Consider the following 15,823-nt stretch of genomic DNA (forward strand, 5'->3'; position numbering starts at 1 on the left):
ATGTACAAATGCACTTTACACAATTGATGTGTGTATGGATTGGGATAACAGTTGTATGAGCCCCTAATAAAATGTTAAAAAAAAAGAAAAAAGAATAGGCCATGCACTTCTGAGGGACTGGTCACCAGAAACGATATGAATAACAGTGAAACACTGTCAGAGAGAGTATCAGAAGATGGGCCCCTCAAGTTGAAAAACACTCAAAATACAATGATGGGGGAACTGCCTCCTCAAAGGTGAGTCCACTACAGTTATGGGAAATTGATCAAATATGCAATCAAAATGCATTAATAATGATTAGTGATTGGAAAGCAAAAGTTGCAAACAAAGAGGGAGGAACAACAGTTGAGAAACATGGCCTTGGTGATACACACAGTGCTCTAGATGTCATGACAGAGTTCCCCAAATCCTTTACCTTCTTCACTGTAAATACTTTTGGCTACAACATACGAGTTCTGTACACATGGACCTCACCAGATGTAATAACATGAATCAAATTGACTCCATTGGTGAAAATAACAATTGAGAAACTCAATATTTGCAGCAAAAAAAAAGAAAAAAGAGGCCAGGGCTGACTGTTGAACAGATTATCAATTGTTCGTGTGTAAGTTCAGGTTTAAGTTGAAGACAATTAGAAGAATTTCATGAGAGACAAAATGTAACCTTGAGTATATCCCACGTGCATTGCAACACCACCTCAAGCCCAGGTTTGACCCGTTGATCGGTGAGGCAGGAGGACTTGATGGGCTCTGGATTGCTTCAGGAGCATCATACATGAAGAGAGCCATGACAGAGACAAGGAAAAGGAAGACCAAAGCGAATGTCACGAGACCTCTGGGACATTCCCTGGAACCGAGATAGCCAAGGCAAATAAAAGACACGATGAGATGAAAGAACTGAGCTGGACAGTTCAAAAGGCAGCTTAAGAAGGCAAAGTAAACTATTATGACAAAATGCACAAAGTCCTGCAGTTAGAAAAGTAAAAAGCCAATGAAAGAATCCACTCAGCATATCTCAACTGAATGTACACAGAAAGATGCAAGTCTTCGTGTTGTAATCTTGAAGGGTTCTATATGGGAAATATTGGAAAATACCGAAAAACTCAAAATACGGAAGGAATACACAGTCACTGTACCACAAAGGACTGGTCAGCACTGAACAATGAGCCAGCACATGAGCCAGAACCAATGGCAATGAAGGAAGCAGTTCCGGCTTCACTGAAGGCACAGCGAAGCCAGAGCTGCAGGGACCGATGGCATACCAAGAGAAACGTTTGAACAAATGGTGTTGCACTGGAAGCTAATGTATGCCAAGAAAGTTGGAAGACAGCTATCTTAATTGACTGGAAGAGATTCATATTTGTGCTGTTTCTAGAGAAAGGTCAGCCAACAGAGTGCAGAATTTATTTAATCAGATCATTTAGATTGAATGCAAGTACATTTCTGAGGAAGATGATGCAAAAATGGTTATCGCCCTCTATCAGTAGAGAGGTGCTGGAAAGTCAAGCTTGATTCAGAAGAGGGTGTGGCATGAAGGTCATCATCACCAGCATTAGATGGATCTTGACAGAAAGCCAAACCCCCCCCCCAAAAAAAAACAACCAACCCACAGAAAAACTATGCAAAAGCATTTAATATGTGAATCATAAGAACTATGTAGAACATTAAGAATGGTAATTCCCAGACACTTCATTGTGCTTATTCATAACCAGGAGACAGTGGTTTCAACAGAACAAGAGAAAACTACATGGTTTAAAATCAGGTAAGCTCTGCATGAGGGCTGTATAGTTTTCCCATACATATGTAATATATTTATTGAGCAAATAATATGAGAAGCAGGACTATATGAAGAACACAGCATCAGGATTGGAGGAAGACTTATTAACAGCCAGTGAGATATGCATATGACCCAATTTTGCTTGCTGAAAATGAAGAGGACTTGAAGCACTTGCTGATGCAAACCAAGGTCTACAGCCTTTAGATTACAATGCAACATAAAGAAAATAAAAGTCCCAATAGCTGGTCTAAGAGATAACATCAGATAAAAGGAGGAAAAATTGAATTTGTCAAGGATTTCATGCTGTTTGTAGCCACAACAAATGCTCATGGAAGCATCAGTCAAGAAATTAAATAATGCAAAAGATATAGCATCTGGGGTCTTAAAGGCTTGAACATAGGAGATAATCAAGCTGAGAAGCAACCAAGCCCACATGGAAGAAGCACACCAACCTGTGTGATCATGGGGTGTCAATAGGATCAGGCATCAGGCATCAAAGACCCAACACAAAATATCATATCAATGTGAATGAGGAGGAGTGCGGAGTGGAGACCCAAAGCCCATCTGTAGACAATTGGACATCCCCTCACAGAAGGGTCACAAAGAAGAGACAAGCCAGTCAGGGTGCAGTATAGCACCAATGAAGCATACAACTTTCCTCTAGCTCTTTAATGTTTCCTTCCCCGCCCCATCCCCCCACCCCCCATCATGATCCCAATTCTACCTTACAAATCCAGCTAGACCAGAGCATGTGCATGGGTCCAGATAAGAGGTGGAAACACAGGAAATCCAGGACATATAAGCCCCTCAGGACCAATAATGAGAGTAACAATACCAGGAGGGGAAGGGGAAGGTGGGGAGAACAAATGGGGAACAGATTACAATGATCTACATATAATCCCCTCCCAGGTGGATGAACAAGAGAAAAGTGGATGAAGGGAGACATCAGTCCATGTAAGACATGAAAAAATAATAATAGTTTATAAGTTATCAAGGGTTGATGAGGGAGGGAGGGAAAAATGAGGAGCTGATACCAAGGACTCAAGTAAAAAGAAAATGTTTTGAAAATGATGATGGCAACATATGTACAAATGTGCTTGACACAATGGATATATGTATGGATTCTGATAAGAGCTGTATGAGCCTGCAATAAAATGATTTTTAAAAAGAAATTCAATAATGCATTACATTGGACAAAGTACTGGAGAGCTGGATTGTCTCTTTGAGGAGTAAGTGTGCCTGACCCAGGCTGTGGTATTTTCAATCCCCTCATGCACATGTGAAAGTTGGACATGGAATAAAGAAGACCAAAGGAGAATAGGTGCATTTGAGTTCTGATGCTGGTGAAGAAACGGAAAGCACCACGGACTTCCAGGAGAACAAATAGACCTGCCTTGGAAGAAATACAACCAAAATGTTCGCTAGAAGCAAGGTTGGCCAGACTTTGCTTCACATACTTGGGGCATTTTATCAGGTGAGATTGGTTCCTGTAAAAGCACACCATGCTTGGTAAAGCAGAAGGTCAAAAATATGAGGAAGATTTTCAACAACATGAATTGACAATGGCTGCAACAATGAGCTCAACCATGGCAATTATGAGGGTGGTGCAGGACCGGGCAGTATTTCTTTCTGTTATGAGGGTGGTGCAGGACCGGGCAGTATTTCTTTCTGTTGTACGTAGGGCCACTATGGATAGGAACCAACTTGAAGGCATATAATAGCAAGAACATGGATAACATGGTGATGAATGAGAATTGGAGCACATCTAATTGTGCTCATGTAGAACCTGTGGAAATCGAACAAAGGAATATTGTGTGGTTTTAGATCAAGAAAGGTGTATGCCAGGATTTTATCCGTTAAACATACGTTTTCAATCTGTGTGCTGAAACAGTACTCTGACAAACTGTGTGAAGAATGTGGGATCGGGATAGGAGAAAGATTTATTAACAACCTGGAATATGCAGATGGCAAAACCTTGCTTGCTGGAAGTGAAGAAGACTTGAAGCACGTCTATAAATTAATAATGATGCTCCATTTTTCCTACATGATATGCATTTAAGACCATAGAAACACAAACATTTTAAAGATGATCAAGAGCCAGAAAAAGTGCTAGATTACTAGACAACCTATGATAATTGTAGGTATCCTCATTTCAAAAATCGATATTGTCTTTAGTTTAGCAAATTGTTGCAGCCCAAGATTTCCTGCCATGCTTTTCCGGATAGAACGTGAAGGATGTGTGTATGGACAGTCAGGGTGGGGGTGATTTTCCCCCCCAACCATTTAAAGCTGATTTCCAACCCTCAGAACTTCCATTTGCTGGTTTTATCAATTAAGCAAACCACTCACTATCTTTGAGGCTCAGTTTCCCAGTCTGCAAACTGGAACTAAAATGTCCACCATACATGAAATGTTCATGAAGTTTAGCAAGAAGCAAAACATGGTAACCCAATACTGAGCACCTGGTTTGCGTCAGGGTATTTACATAAATTACCTCAACACTCAACTGTGTCCTGGTAAACTTTGCTTTATTAAGGTTTCTTTAGAGTTCAGGGAATTGGGGCTCAGTGAAGTTAAACAATTTGCCTGAAAGCATAAAGTGAGTAAGTAGAATGCTGTGATTCTAACACAGATCTATTCATTGCAAAATCTAGGAACTTTCCACTGCCCCGTTTGCCTTTCACGGTCTATGTGGAAATACTTTAGAACAGTAAGCCTATGTGGAGGACCATTTGGTTTTCTTTCTTTTTTCTGGAGAAAATTCATACTAAGGACCTATTATGTAGAGACCCTAGGGATGCAGTGGAGGATCAGAGATCATGAGTTCAACCTTTCCCTCCTCTGGGTGTCAGTTTCCCATCTGACACCCAATAAGAGGAAAATCCCTTAGATTCTTCTTAAAGTCCACCTGTGCTCAGCTCTGATTTTCTACAAGTGTATGTTAAATTATCTATTTCTATAAATAATAGATCAAAATGAAAATGAGAAGAGAAGTGATATTCATTGAATGTCATGCATGCACTTTGTAGTTTTGTCTCCAAAGACTCAAACCAAACCCAAACTTTCTTAGCCTCCTGTTGATAACTCAGCATGCTCCTTTGGGGTCGAGATCACACTCACATAGATCCGTGTAGGAGCAGGCTGGCTCATCTTTCCCTCATGAAGTGGCTGGCGGGTTTGAAACTGCCAAGCTGCAGCTAGCTGCCCAGTGCTGAACCCGCTGCACTAAGAGGATTTGTCTATCTCCACAGATGGCTAGCCTCCATTATGTTCCTCCCTGTGCACGCATACTATTCTCACATCTAGCGGTGAAGTCCACATGAATCTTCTCTTGAATTTAGGATGTCTTCAGACTTGCTTGACCAATAACATGCAGCAAAAATAATGGTATGAAGCCACCAAAGCAAGACTGGAAGCTCCACAGGTTATGGCTGAGTCATACGTAACGCTGGCCTTTGGGGGCTCCCTCTTCAAACATAGTCCTACTGTCATGAGAAAGCCATTCTATATGGAATGGTCAGGCTTATGTGCTCCAGTTGACAGGTCTAGCTGGATTCCTAGCTGATAAAAATGGCCAGCTTCACTAGTGTCGCATTGTGATGTCCAGCCTGATTAGCTCTAAAATGTCTCCAGTTACAGTCATGACTGTAACTAAATGATAGAGTGTAAGCAAGAACTTTCTGGCAGAAGCCAGCCAACACACAGAACTCTGAAAGCTACATTTAAAAATACCTGTGTAAGCCACAAAAATTTGAAATTGTTTCATAAGCATTCATAGATCACTGAAATGTACATCATTTAATCATCATAATAACTCATGAATATTTATAGAAAAGAAAGCTGAAACTCAGAGAGATTTGGTTAATTATCTAAGGTCATATAGTAGGTATCTATTTGACTCTAAATCCTGCATTCTTAACCAACAAAATATATTCCTTACCTAAGGATCCTTTTCCTTTTATTTAAAAATTTGTTGGTAAAACCAGTAAGTTGTAGTCAGCAACCTATATGTTCTGACTGTAATAAAATGATGTTAAGGAAATTATAGATAATAACTCTAACTTTCTTTGGTCAGATATTAATACCGTCCCAATTTTAATGGTAGCTAATTATGGAATTACTGGAGAAAATAAAGTTCCACTTCTCTGACACAAGATAAACTGATAAAAGAATTGGCATGTAGGGGCAAAGTCTACGAAGGTTCCCTATGCAGAAATTCCATGCCTTAAAAAGGGATGCACATCTTCTGAGATTGATTTTTTGTGTTTGAAGTCTTAGGGCCATCATCTCATGAGATAACCCAGTCAATTGTCATAATAGAGTTCACAGCATTCCTGTTCTGCTTCTTTGTGAAGTGAATCATGTCTAGGGTCCTAAAAGTTTGTAAGCTGGTATTGAAGATACAGGTTTTGGTCTCTACTCATCAAGAGCAAATGTGTAAGAAGGAAATCAAAGTATCAGAGACTAAGAGAGTCTATAGAGCAAATAATGAGCCACAGCTGCATCTATCTTGAGACCAGAAAAGCTAGGTGATACTGGCTCCTACTACTGACCATTTGGCTCAAGGACAATAGATGGACCTCTGATGGGGGCCTGGAACAGAACTCAGGCTCTTAAAAGCACAGACTTACTGGGCCAGTTGAAATGAGAGACTGCCTGCAACTATTGAGCTTTCTTTAAACCTTGAACTAAAACTAATCCCAGATCTCCCTTTTTAGTGAAATAGCAGAATGATAGACTACATAAAAGATGTTTCTCACATGTGTGGTGCTCTATTGAGAAACCATCTACATGAGGTCAACATTTACTCTAAGACCAATGTGATATCTTAATTAAAAAATAAATAAATAACTCGTGGCCATTGAGTTGATTCTGACTCATGGCAACTCTATAGAACAGGGTAGAACTGCCCCTGTGGGTTTCTGGAGCTGTAACTCTCTACTGGAGTAGAAAGCCTCATCTTGGTTCTATGATCCATTGCAAAGGCTATACAAAACTCACAGACACCCCCCCGCCAAAAAAAAATTAGGCCTAAAGGCTTAATTAGGGAAGTTAAGTTGTAATGCCAGTATGAAACCTCAGGGTTGAGTTATCAGAACATGGTTCAAAGTTCTCTCATGGCAGCTAATAAACGCCCAAAGAAACATATCATTCAGATATAAGCCTCTGACCTATAGCATTCAGCTCGAGCTCTGTGGGTCAGCTAACCCAGTGCCCTGAATTAAGTGGCCAAAGGTACTCTCTATAATAAGCCTCAACTCCCAGGCACTCAGCTCCACTTGCATCGCTCAACAAGCCCAACTTCCCCAATTAAGTGTCCAGAGGCACGTAATTTCGCAAGCCAGCTGCCTGCACAAAAGCTTTCAGCTCTATTTGCCCATTGGGTTGGGCAGTCCATCACTGTTCTATGCTCTGGATCCTGATCCTGCTGCTGCCTTTCTGATGTTGTAACTGTCAGATGGATTCAGAAGGTTAACTGCACAGAGATCCCACTCCACTCTTGGTTCTTGCTGATAACCAGATCCCACCTCCTGCTTCTCAGAGAGCTCATTTTATACCCAGCAAGATGACACTCCAGGGCATCCTATTCACAATTACTCATAGGGGATTCCTATCAGTATCTTCCTCCCATCTTCTTACCAGACCCATGCAGGTAAAGGCCGTGGGAGTTAAAGACTTTGGCTAAAAGAGCCGCATTAAATAATTCACTGCCACTTCACAGCCATATCCCCACATGGAGACAGAGGACAGTGAGTACTGGATCCTGACAATCTCTTCCTTTCCATTTCTCTCTATGTGTACTTCCCTTACACCCACCTAATAGACATCCTTTTTAAAATTTTAATTCCTCTCCCTTTGCTCTGGAGCTTTGGTGGTGAATAGGTTAAACACTTGGTTGCTAATCAAGAGGTCATGGTACTTCATGAGTGGTTCTATGGGGCAAAGACCTGGTCCTCTATTCTTGTGAAGATTCCAGCCTTGGAGATGCTCTGGGACAATTCATTTTGTTACATAGGGTTGCTACGAATAAGAATTGACACATTAGCACCTAATCAAAAATGACTCCCTTTGCTCATGCTATTTTTCTGCCCTTCTTCACCTTGTAAACTTTTATTTGGTGCATTCCTTGCATAAGCAAACTGACCAACTTGCCCTGTAATTAATTGCTTGCTACTTTGGGTACCTCTTCCCATAGACTAGAGTTCCTTAAAGGCCAGCATAGTCTTTTCCATTTAGTCTTCCCTCTTGGGGGCTTGTTTCTTTGTTCCTGAACAATAGGCCAAATGTATAATGTGTCTTGACTATCAATAGAAACAATAAAGCTAGGTTAATGAATACAAACATTTAAAATTAAAGGTCACCCTCACCATGCAGCTTCTTCCGCACTTTGCTTCGGGCCTTCTGTTTGAAAGCAGTGGCAGGACTTGCTTTCACAGAGCAGGTCCTGTCACCTCAAGAGTAGTGGCATTTGCTGAAAGGGAAGCAACTTTTCATTAAGAAAGACCCACAGAGCCAGCTTATTGGCTGGCCATCAAGCAACAAACGCACAAGGTAGGTGTAGATTATGTTTCAAGCTGAAGAGAGGATAAAGGATGAGGTTTCAGGAATTCGTGTTTAACTGGGGCAAAGAAGGGGCAAAGAGGAATCATAGACAGGGTGGTGGGGAAATTCCTTTTTTTGGTTGTTCATTTATTTGTTTGTTTTTTAAGGAGTTGAGGTCTGAGGAGTGAACAGCCAAAGAAGGAAAGCAATCTGGGCATCAAAAGATGGAGGAAGAGCATCCGGAACAGGAGCTACAGATTGAAAGGGGCCCGCCCCCAAATGTGTTGGTATCATAATTCCTACACCTGTAATCTGATCTGATCTTCTTTTTATTAGTTAATGTAACCCATCAGCCAGTTGAAGTCATATCAGTATAGAGAGGATCCTAAATCTAATCACCCCTGAGTAACCAATGGAGACACACAGACACAGAGGGAAGACAGGCATTATCTGATGACCATAGAGGCAATTGAATCTACACCCCCAGGAATCTCAAGGCTTTCCAGTTACTAGAGGCTAACACAGGTGGTAGAGTAGTTAAGCACTCTGCTGCTAGTTTGAACCCGCTAGCGACTCTCGATGGCAGAGAGGCCTGGCAATCTGCTCTCCTAAAGAAGATGCCAATTCTCCTTTATCCTCTATGGTCACTATGAGTTGGAATCACCTCCCTCAACTTCACACAAGAGACAAAGAAACAATTAGTGTGGCTGAGACCCTGCTTTGGACTTTTAGCCTCCAGAACTGTGAGAAGATATTTTCTGTTCTTTAAAGCTGTCTACTTCTGATATTTCTGTTACAGCAGCACTCGGACCTGAAGACAACATGGAACAGTGAATGTAAAGGTCCCAGAGTCGGAAAGAGCCTAGGGTTCATTCTATGCTTTTCCTTTAGGAAACCAGACTGGAGGCTTCAGCACCCCCTTACAGATGGTGTGGTAGTTACATCATCTGGTGTCAATTTGAGAGGATTACGATAGAACCAATGAGGAGTTTGGCCTGTCCATCAAGATAGAACCAATGAGGCCATTGTGTGGTCATGGCCTTCTCCTGAGAATTCTGGGAATTCCGGAATTTCCTCCTTGGAGGCGGGAGACTCTCTCTGCTGACTCTCTGGGATACCCTCCACTGATATGACTCAAGACTCACTCCCTTCGAGCCATCCCTGAGGAGAAAACACGTGGACCTACCCTGATACAGCCAGAACCCTGGACCTGGAGAAACCATGTGGAGACCCCTGCCTGCACTGACTGAGTTGCTTACAATGCCCCTGGATCCAAAGACTTTCTACCCACGGGCCTGTGATTGTCCTGCACTGGGCGTCATTGTATGTGTTTTGTGAGTCTGAAGAGGAGTTTATAGATTGGTATCAGATCTATGGGCTAATATCGGACTTAAGGGCTTGGACTGGTCCAGGTTGGGATGTTTTCTCAATATTCAATTACACTTGTATATAAACCTCTTGCTAATACATATGGGTGTCTATGAATTTGTTTCTCTCGTCTACCCAGACTCACACAGATGGCAAACCTCTTTGCTCAACAACGACAACAGCAACATGATGTCACTCAGGAGATCCTAGACCCAATGCAAGTAGAGGAGCAGGATGGAAGTGTGCAGGTCACACGCAGCTGCTTCTAGACAGGGCCATAAGGAGGTCCTAGCAGCACTCAGGCTTCAAGTCCAGAGACCTAACCACACCCCACACACCCCACAGTGAGAAGGTAGAGTCATTCCTAAAGTCCAGTCGTGTTCCACAAGAAACCTGGGACGTGGGGCCAGGGCAGGATTTATGACCCAGTAACTGAGGACAGAAATAATTGGTCACATTAGGGCCTGGCAGCCCCCGTCTGGGCTGTGCTCCGGAGGGGCGGCATGAATGGAAATAGCTGAGGCAAGTTTACTTTTCTTAGCCAGGTGCTCAACTGTGGCCAACCCAGCCCTAATGAGCTCTGCATATTCAGGGCACACATAATTGATGGTCCAATTTAAAGTGTGCAGAGCCACGTTCCTTTCCAGGCACTGAAGGAAACACCAGATGAGGAAAACTGAAGACCTGCCTGTTCTAAGCTGTTCCCCTTCTGCGGTCATATGATCCCCAGGAAGAGCATGTCTACCCCATCCACTGACTGGAGAAAGGAGGCAATTACCTAGAGAAGTGAAGCAAAAAGGAAAGAGAAAGTTAAAACTCACACAGCAGCATAGAAGTGCCAGGCTCCAAGCAGGCACGGAAAATGCCTTCAATACGGCCCAAGTCTCACAGCGCTTCCGTTAAGGGCCTGGACTTTGAGGCCAGACAGACCTGGATTGAATACGCACTCATTCAACTACCACTTACACCTGAGACCTCAGCAAGACTTGCCCTGGCTGTGCCTCGGTTTGCTCACGTGTTAATGGGGTCTGAAGAGTATAGATGGAGAGGCTATCAGACTTGTGTCTCAATCTCCTCTCTGCTACTCACAGTGTAAAAAGGGCACATTACTGAGCCTCCACAGCTTGTGTCACACCTTTAAAGAGGAAGTGGCTGTATAGTTATACTGCAAACGTGTTGCATGAACAGGGTGAGATGAGACACATGAAATACAGGTGCACCGTGTTCAGAGGAAGTCGTGCTCCCTTTGTGCTATTGTGTCAGAGCAGTGGTTCTCAAAGTGTGGTCTCTGAGGCTGCAACATCAGTCTCACACGTCCACTTCCTATAAAGGCAAATTCTCAAGCCCCACCCTGGATGCCCCAAATCAGAAATCCTGGAGGATGGGTCTCATAAAGCTGTGTTCATAAACCTTTCATCTGCTGAAAGTTGAAGCAGGCTGAAGCTTGACCATCTCTGTGGTAGGTTTAAGGATCCCTTGTGTCACATTGGGTTAAGTGATGAGCTGCTAACAGAAAGGTTGCTGGTTCAAACCCACCAGACACTCTGAGGGAGAAAGATGAGGCTGTCTGCTTCTCTAACTAGTTAGAGCCTTGGAAACCATAACAGATCAGTTCTGTTCTATCCTAGAAAGTAGCTTTAAGTTAGAATTGTCTCGAAGGTTTGGTTTGACTATATGATTTAGGGACTTAGGTGGTATAGCTATTCAATGCTTTGCTACTAACCTAAAGGCTGTTGGTTTGAACTGACCAATAAATCTATGGGAGAAAGGTGTGGCTGTTTTACTTCTGTAAAGACTTAAAGCTTTGGAAAACTTTTAGGGCCGTTCTACTCTATCCTACAGAGTTACCATGAGTCAGAATCCACTTGCTGGCAGTGGGCTTGGTGCTTGGCTTGTCTGCCACTGATTCAGCTCCTAGGAACCTGCTCAAGGCAATGATGCAGCAAATGAGCTCCCTGCACATTCTCTTTTGCCTCCAAACAGTGAAGACGTTCTCAATTCCTCGGGATTTTGAAGAGGCACTCCTTCTGCTAAGGAACCCTGGTGGTGTCATGGTTAAGCAGCACAGCTACTCATCAAAATATCAGCAGGTCGAACTCACCCTGCATCTCCAAGGGAGAAAGACTTCGTAATTTGCGCCTACAACTACTACAGCTTAGACACCCATGGAGAACACCAGGGTTCTCTCTTATAAGGGGGTTGCTATGAATTGAAATAAGCTATAGACATCTAACAAGCACCTCTCATATTAAGTAACATTTTCTCCATGCTTGCTTTGGACCAGGTATGCTGTTAAATCGTTTTATGTGAGTTGGTGTAATTGATCTTTGCAAGAATCCTCTGTGGCAGATATTATTATCTCTGTTTTTCCGATAACTGAAACTCTATGATGTGTGGTGACTTGCTCTGAGTTGTGCAATGAATGAGTGGTGAAGCCAAGATTCAAACCTCATAAGTCTGTATCTAGAACCAGTGCATTTTCTAGCATCCCATTGAACTATTTCTTTATATTAAGATGAAAAACCAGAAATATTTGGCGATGAGATCAAGGAGCATGGGTAAAGTGTCTTCACATATTCGTGGGCTATTAAAAATCTGTCCACTGAAAGGTGGATGTTGTGAGACTACTTTGGAAGAAAGGCCTGGTTTTCTATTTACAAAACAAACAGCCATTGAAGCCATGATTAATCCCCATTCTACTCTGAACCACAGGGGCCTCATGAATTAGCGTCAATTACATGTCAACTGGTCTGACAAACTATTAGGGCCACAGAGCGTCAACCAATTGGATTCTGCTCTAAACTGGAGAGTATAAGACCACTGGGTAAAAAGTCCAGGGAAACAGGTTGTGGTTCATTAAGAAAGGAGTTTCTAGTCATCTGAATTGGCCAGATCAGACCACCTCCTTTCCTCAGAATGAACCGAGCTCCCTGCCACTGGGGATGTCTGAGCACGATTTGTGTGAGCACCTGTTAAGATGTCACAGAAAGAAAATTGGTCCATTTGCCCCTCACGATACTTCACTTCTGAGAGGAAGTTAGTGGGCACTCATCTCTCAAGTGGTGAAAAAATGTGATTGATCCTTTGAAGAATCTGGAAATTTTAAACAGGAAAATCTGGAAAAATCTGGAAAAATTAAACAGAAAAGAGACTCAAGTGAGTTCCTTGGGGAAGCAATAATCCACTTTCCTCTAGGCCTAGAGAAGTAAGTATATCAGTGCCTTCCCTGACTCTCTTATCTGGAAGAGAGCAGTCTTTCTCCTGAATTCCCACAGCATGCTATTCGCACAGAATGAAACACCGCGTTCTCTTCTAAGGAGACTGGGTTCTCGTGAGTCACACCCGAGTACCCCTTTTGATTGTGACATGTGTTTCGAGAAATGCATTTCTAATTCATGTAGACATTCTTTCTGCTGAAATCTACTAGTATATAGTACACATCTTCCAATCTGAAACATAGATATTCAATATGTGGTATATATGAGGGAGCTTCAAACGTTCCCAGGGAAATTCCATTATCTTTTCATTCCAATTTCTATGACATTTTGGAAGCCCCTTCAGATAGGTACTCGCCTATTTATTTAAAAAAATAAAAGGAGAGCCAAAAGAAAGCGCATCAAGGAAGGAAAGAGAAAACAGGTTGACAAGTAACTGGTTTCCTCACTTGCTGCCAAATCACTTGATAGCACTCTATGTGGGTGGAGACGTTTCTTGGGTACACTAATTCGTGTGTGTGTGTGTGTGTGTGTGTGTGTGTGTGTTCTGTGTGCAAGTATGCAGATACAATTTACAGAATAATCCACAGCATGCCAGAGTATGAAGGGACCTGTGAGAAAAGAGGTTGAACAGAAAAGAAAGATTTGAGGGATCTTTCCATAGCTGACTACTGGGGGCTGTGGGGTTTGGGGGCAGAGCTTTTGTACTGCGGGAGGAACCTAACTTCTTGTGTCACCTAGCCTCATGTGAGGACTGCTGCTTGCCCTCCTGAACCCCTTTGATAATGGCAGAATGTTTTGGGTACAGATTCCAGAAGACTTAAAAGAGGGTCTGTTTTTAAGCACACCACATATTAAACTTTCTCCGCTATGGGAGGCAGGCCAAATAGTGGTTTTTGAAGCTTTTAGAGGCTCGCTAGCCCTTCCAAAAAAACATGGCTGTTGTGAACATATGGTTTTAGAAGCCTTTTAAAAAGCCTTGTGGGCTTATTTTCAGAGAAAACCTTAACCTTATAAAGCTTCTTAAAGGAGCCACGGAGGGCCCGATCTTAGAGCCCCTTGGAGTCCCAGGGAGCTGTTCTCAGAGATATCAAACTCTCACCTAGTGTGAGTTTCTGGTGCCAGCTGAGCCTGCGGGAAGCTGCTCCAGGAAAGGGCATGTCCTAGGAGCCAAAGGACCCGGGGCACAGCAGACTTACCTAAGGATGCTGTGTGAGTCTGGGTACGTTAGAGAAACAAATCCATAGAAACTCGTGTATAAGAGAGAGTTTTATATAAAGGCTAAGTGTACAGCAAGAAAACATCCCAACCCAGTGCTGCCCAACCCAGTGCTGCCCAAGCCCACAAGTCCAACATTAACCCATATGTTTGACACCAATCCACAAAGTCCTCCTCCATCTCACAAAACACAAGCAATGATGCTGGCTGCAGGAGGAAAGCCATATCAGTGAATGTGTAAGCATCTCAGTGCTGGCAGGGGTCTCCACACGGTGCTCCAACACCCAGGGCTGCATCGGGGTAGGTCCATGTGGCTTCTCCTTGGGGTTGTCTTGCAGGAAGTGAGCCTGGTCAGCTGAAGCAGGGAACTGGCTGAGGCAGCTGCACACTGGTCTGACCATCACAAAGCAAGAGATCCGAGAACTTGAAAGGCGAGGCTGACTGAGCCATTTATCGCTCCGCCCTTCAATTAAACCCACGTGTGTTTATTGCCCAGGTTGGCATAATAAACTTTAAGTATATCAGAAGCCAAGTTTGCTTGCCAGTGAGGGAAGAATCTAGAATCAAAAACCCAGGGAAACCCAGATAATCTCTTGAAAGTAAGAAATGTTTAAAGCCGCACATATAGTCCACACTCTGATCCATTACTAGACTTCCTTCTAGAGAATGCTAACAGAGCAGTTGTTCCATCTGTGTTTGCACACCTCCAGCCATCAGAAGATTGTTGTATGGCCGCCCATCTATCCTTTCACCCAGCTATCCATCTCTTAATCCATCCAGACTAGCCAGCCAACCAGTACATTTTTATTGAGCACAGTCTCCAGACTAGGAATTGCACTTGGTGAGACAATGGTGAACAATCTAAATGTGATCTTACTGAGGGCAGAATATTCGTGGGAGAGACCTGGATCAAATAGTGGGAGAGACCTTGCCTGAAGGAAGGAAGAAAGTGTCCACTTCTGAAAAATTAACCGCAGGAAACTAAACAGCAGCAGCACCTGATCTGGTATGGAGCCTTCAAATTGAAGACACTCAAAATACAACGGGCCAAACAGCCTCCCTCAAAGTGCAGTTGCCCTTAATTATATGGATGGAGCAAAGTTTGGAAGACATTTGTTTGTTGACAGCACTTCAATCAAAATGAGAAGAAATAACTGTAAACATACATTATATGGAATGTACGAAATATGAGTCTTGGAAATTGGACACAGTCAAAATTGAAATGGAATGCATAGAGATCTATATCTCAAGCACTAGACTGCACTAGACTGGTATTGGGTATTTTGGATAGGCCAATCCGGATTGGAGAAAGGCTCATCAACAGCCTGTGATGTACTGATGATACAACTCTGCATGTTAGAAGCAAGAAGCAATAGCAGCACTTATTGATGAAGATCAAAAAGTACAACTCAATGTGAAGAGTCTGCTTTGCAACACAATGTAAAGAAAACAAAAGACCTTACAACTGGGCCAATAAGCAGTGTCATGATGAATGGAGAAAAGACCGAAACTGTCGCACTTGGATCAACCACTAACATTCATGGGAGCGGCAGTCAAGACATCAAGTGATGTACTGCATTGGGCAGATCTGCTATAAAAGACCTCTTTGTAGTTGGGGGGAGGAAGCGTTTAAGAACTAGAGGAAGATTGTGAGCTTCATTGTTGCTATACTGTACCCTAAGTGACTCATCTCCCCACTACCC

The sequence above is a fragment of the Echinops telfairi genome, unplaced genomic scaffold (genome assembly GCF_000313985.2).
Source record: "Echinops telfairi isolate 266 unplaced genomic scaffold, ASM31398v2 ScPeMD7_443;HRSCAF=831, whole genome shotgun sequence".
In the NCBI taxonomy this organism is placed as follows: domain Eukaryota; kingdom Metazoa; phylum Chordata; class Mammalia; order Afrosoricida; family Tenrecidae; genus Echinops; species Echinops telfairi.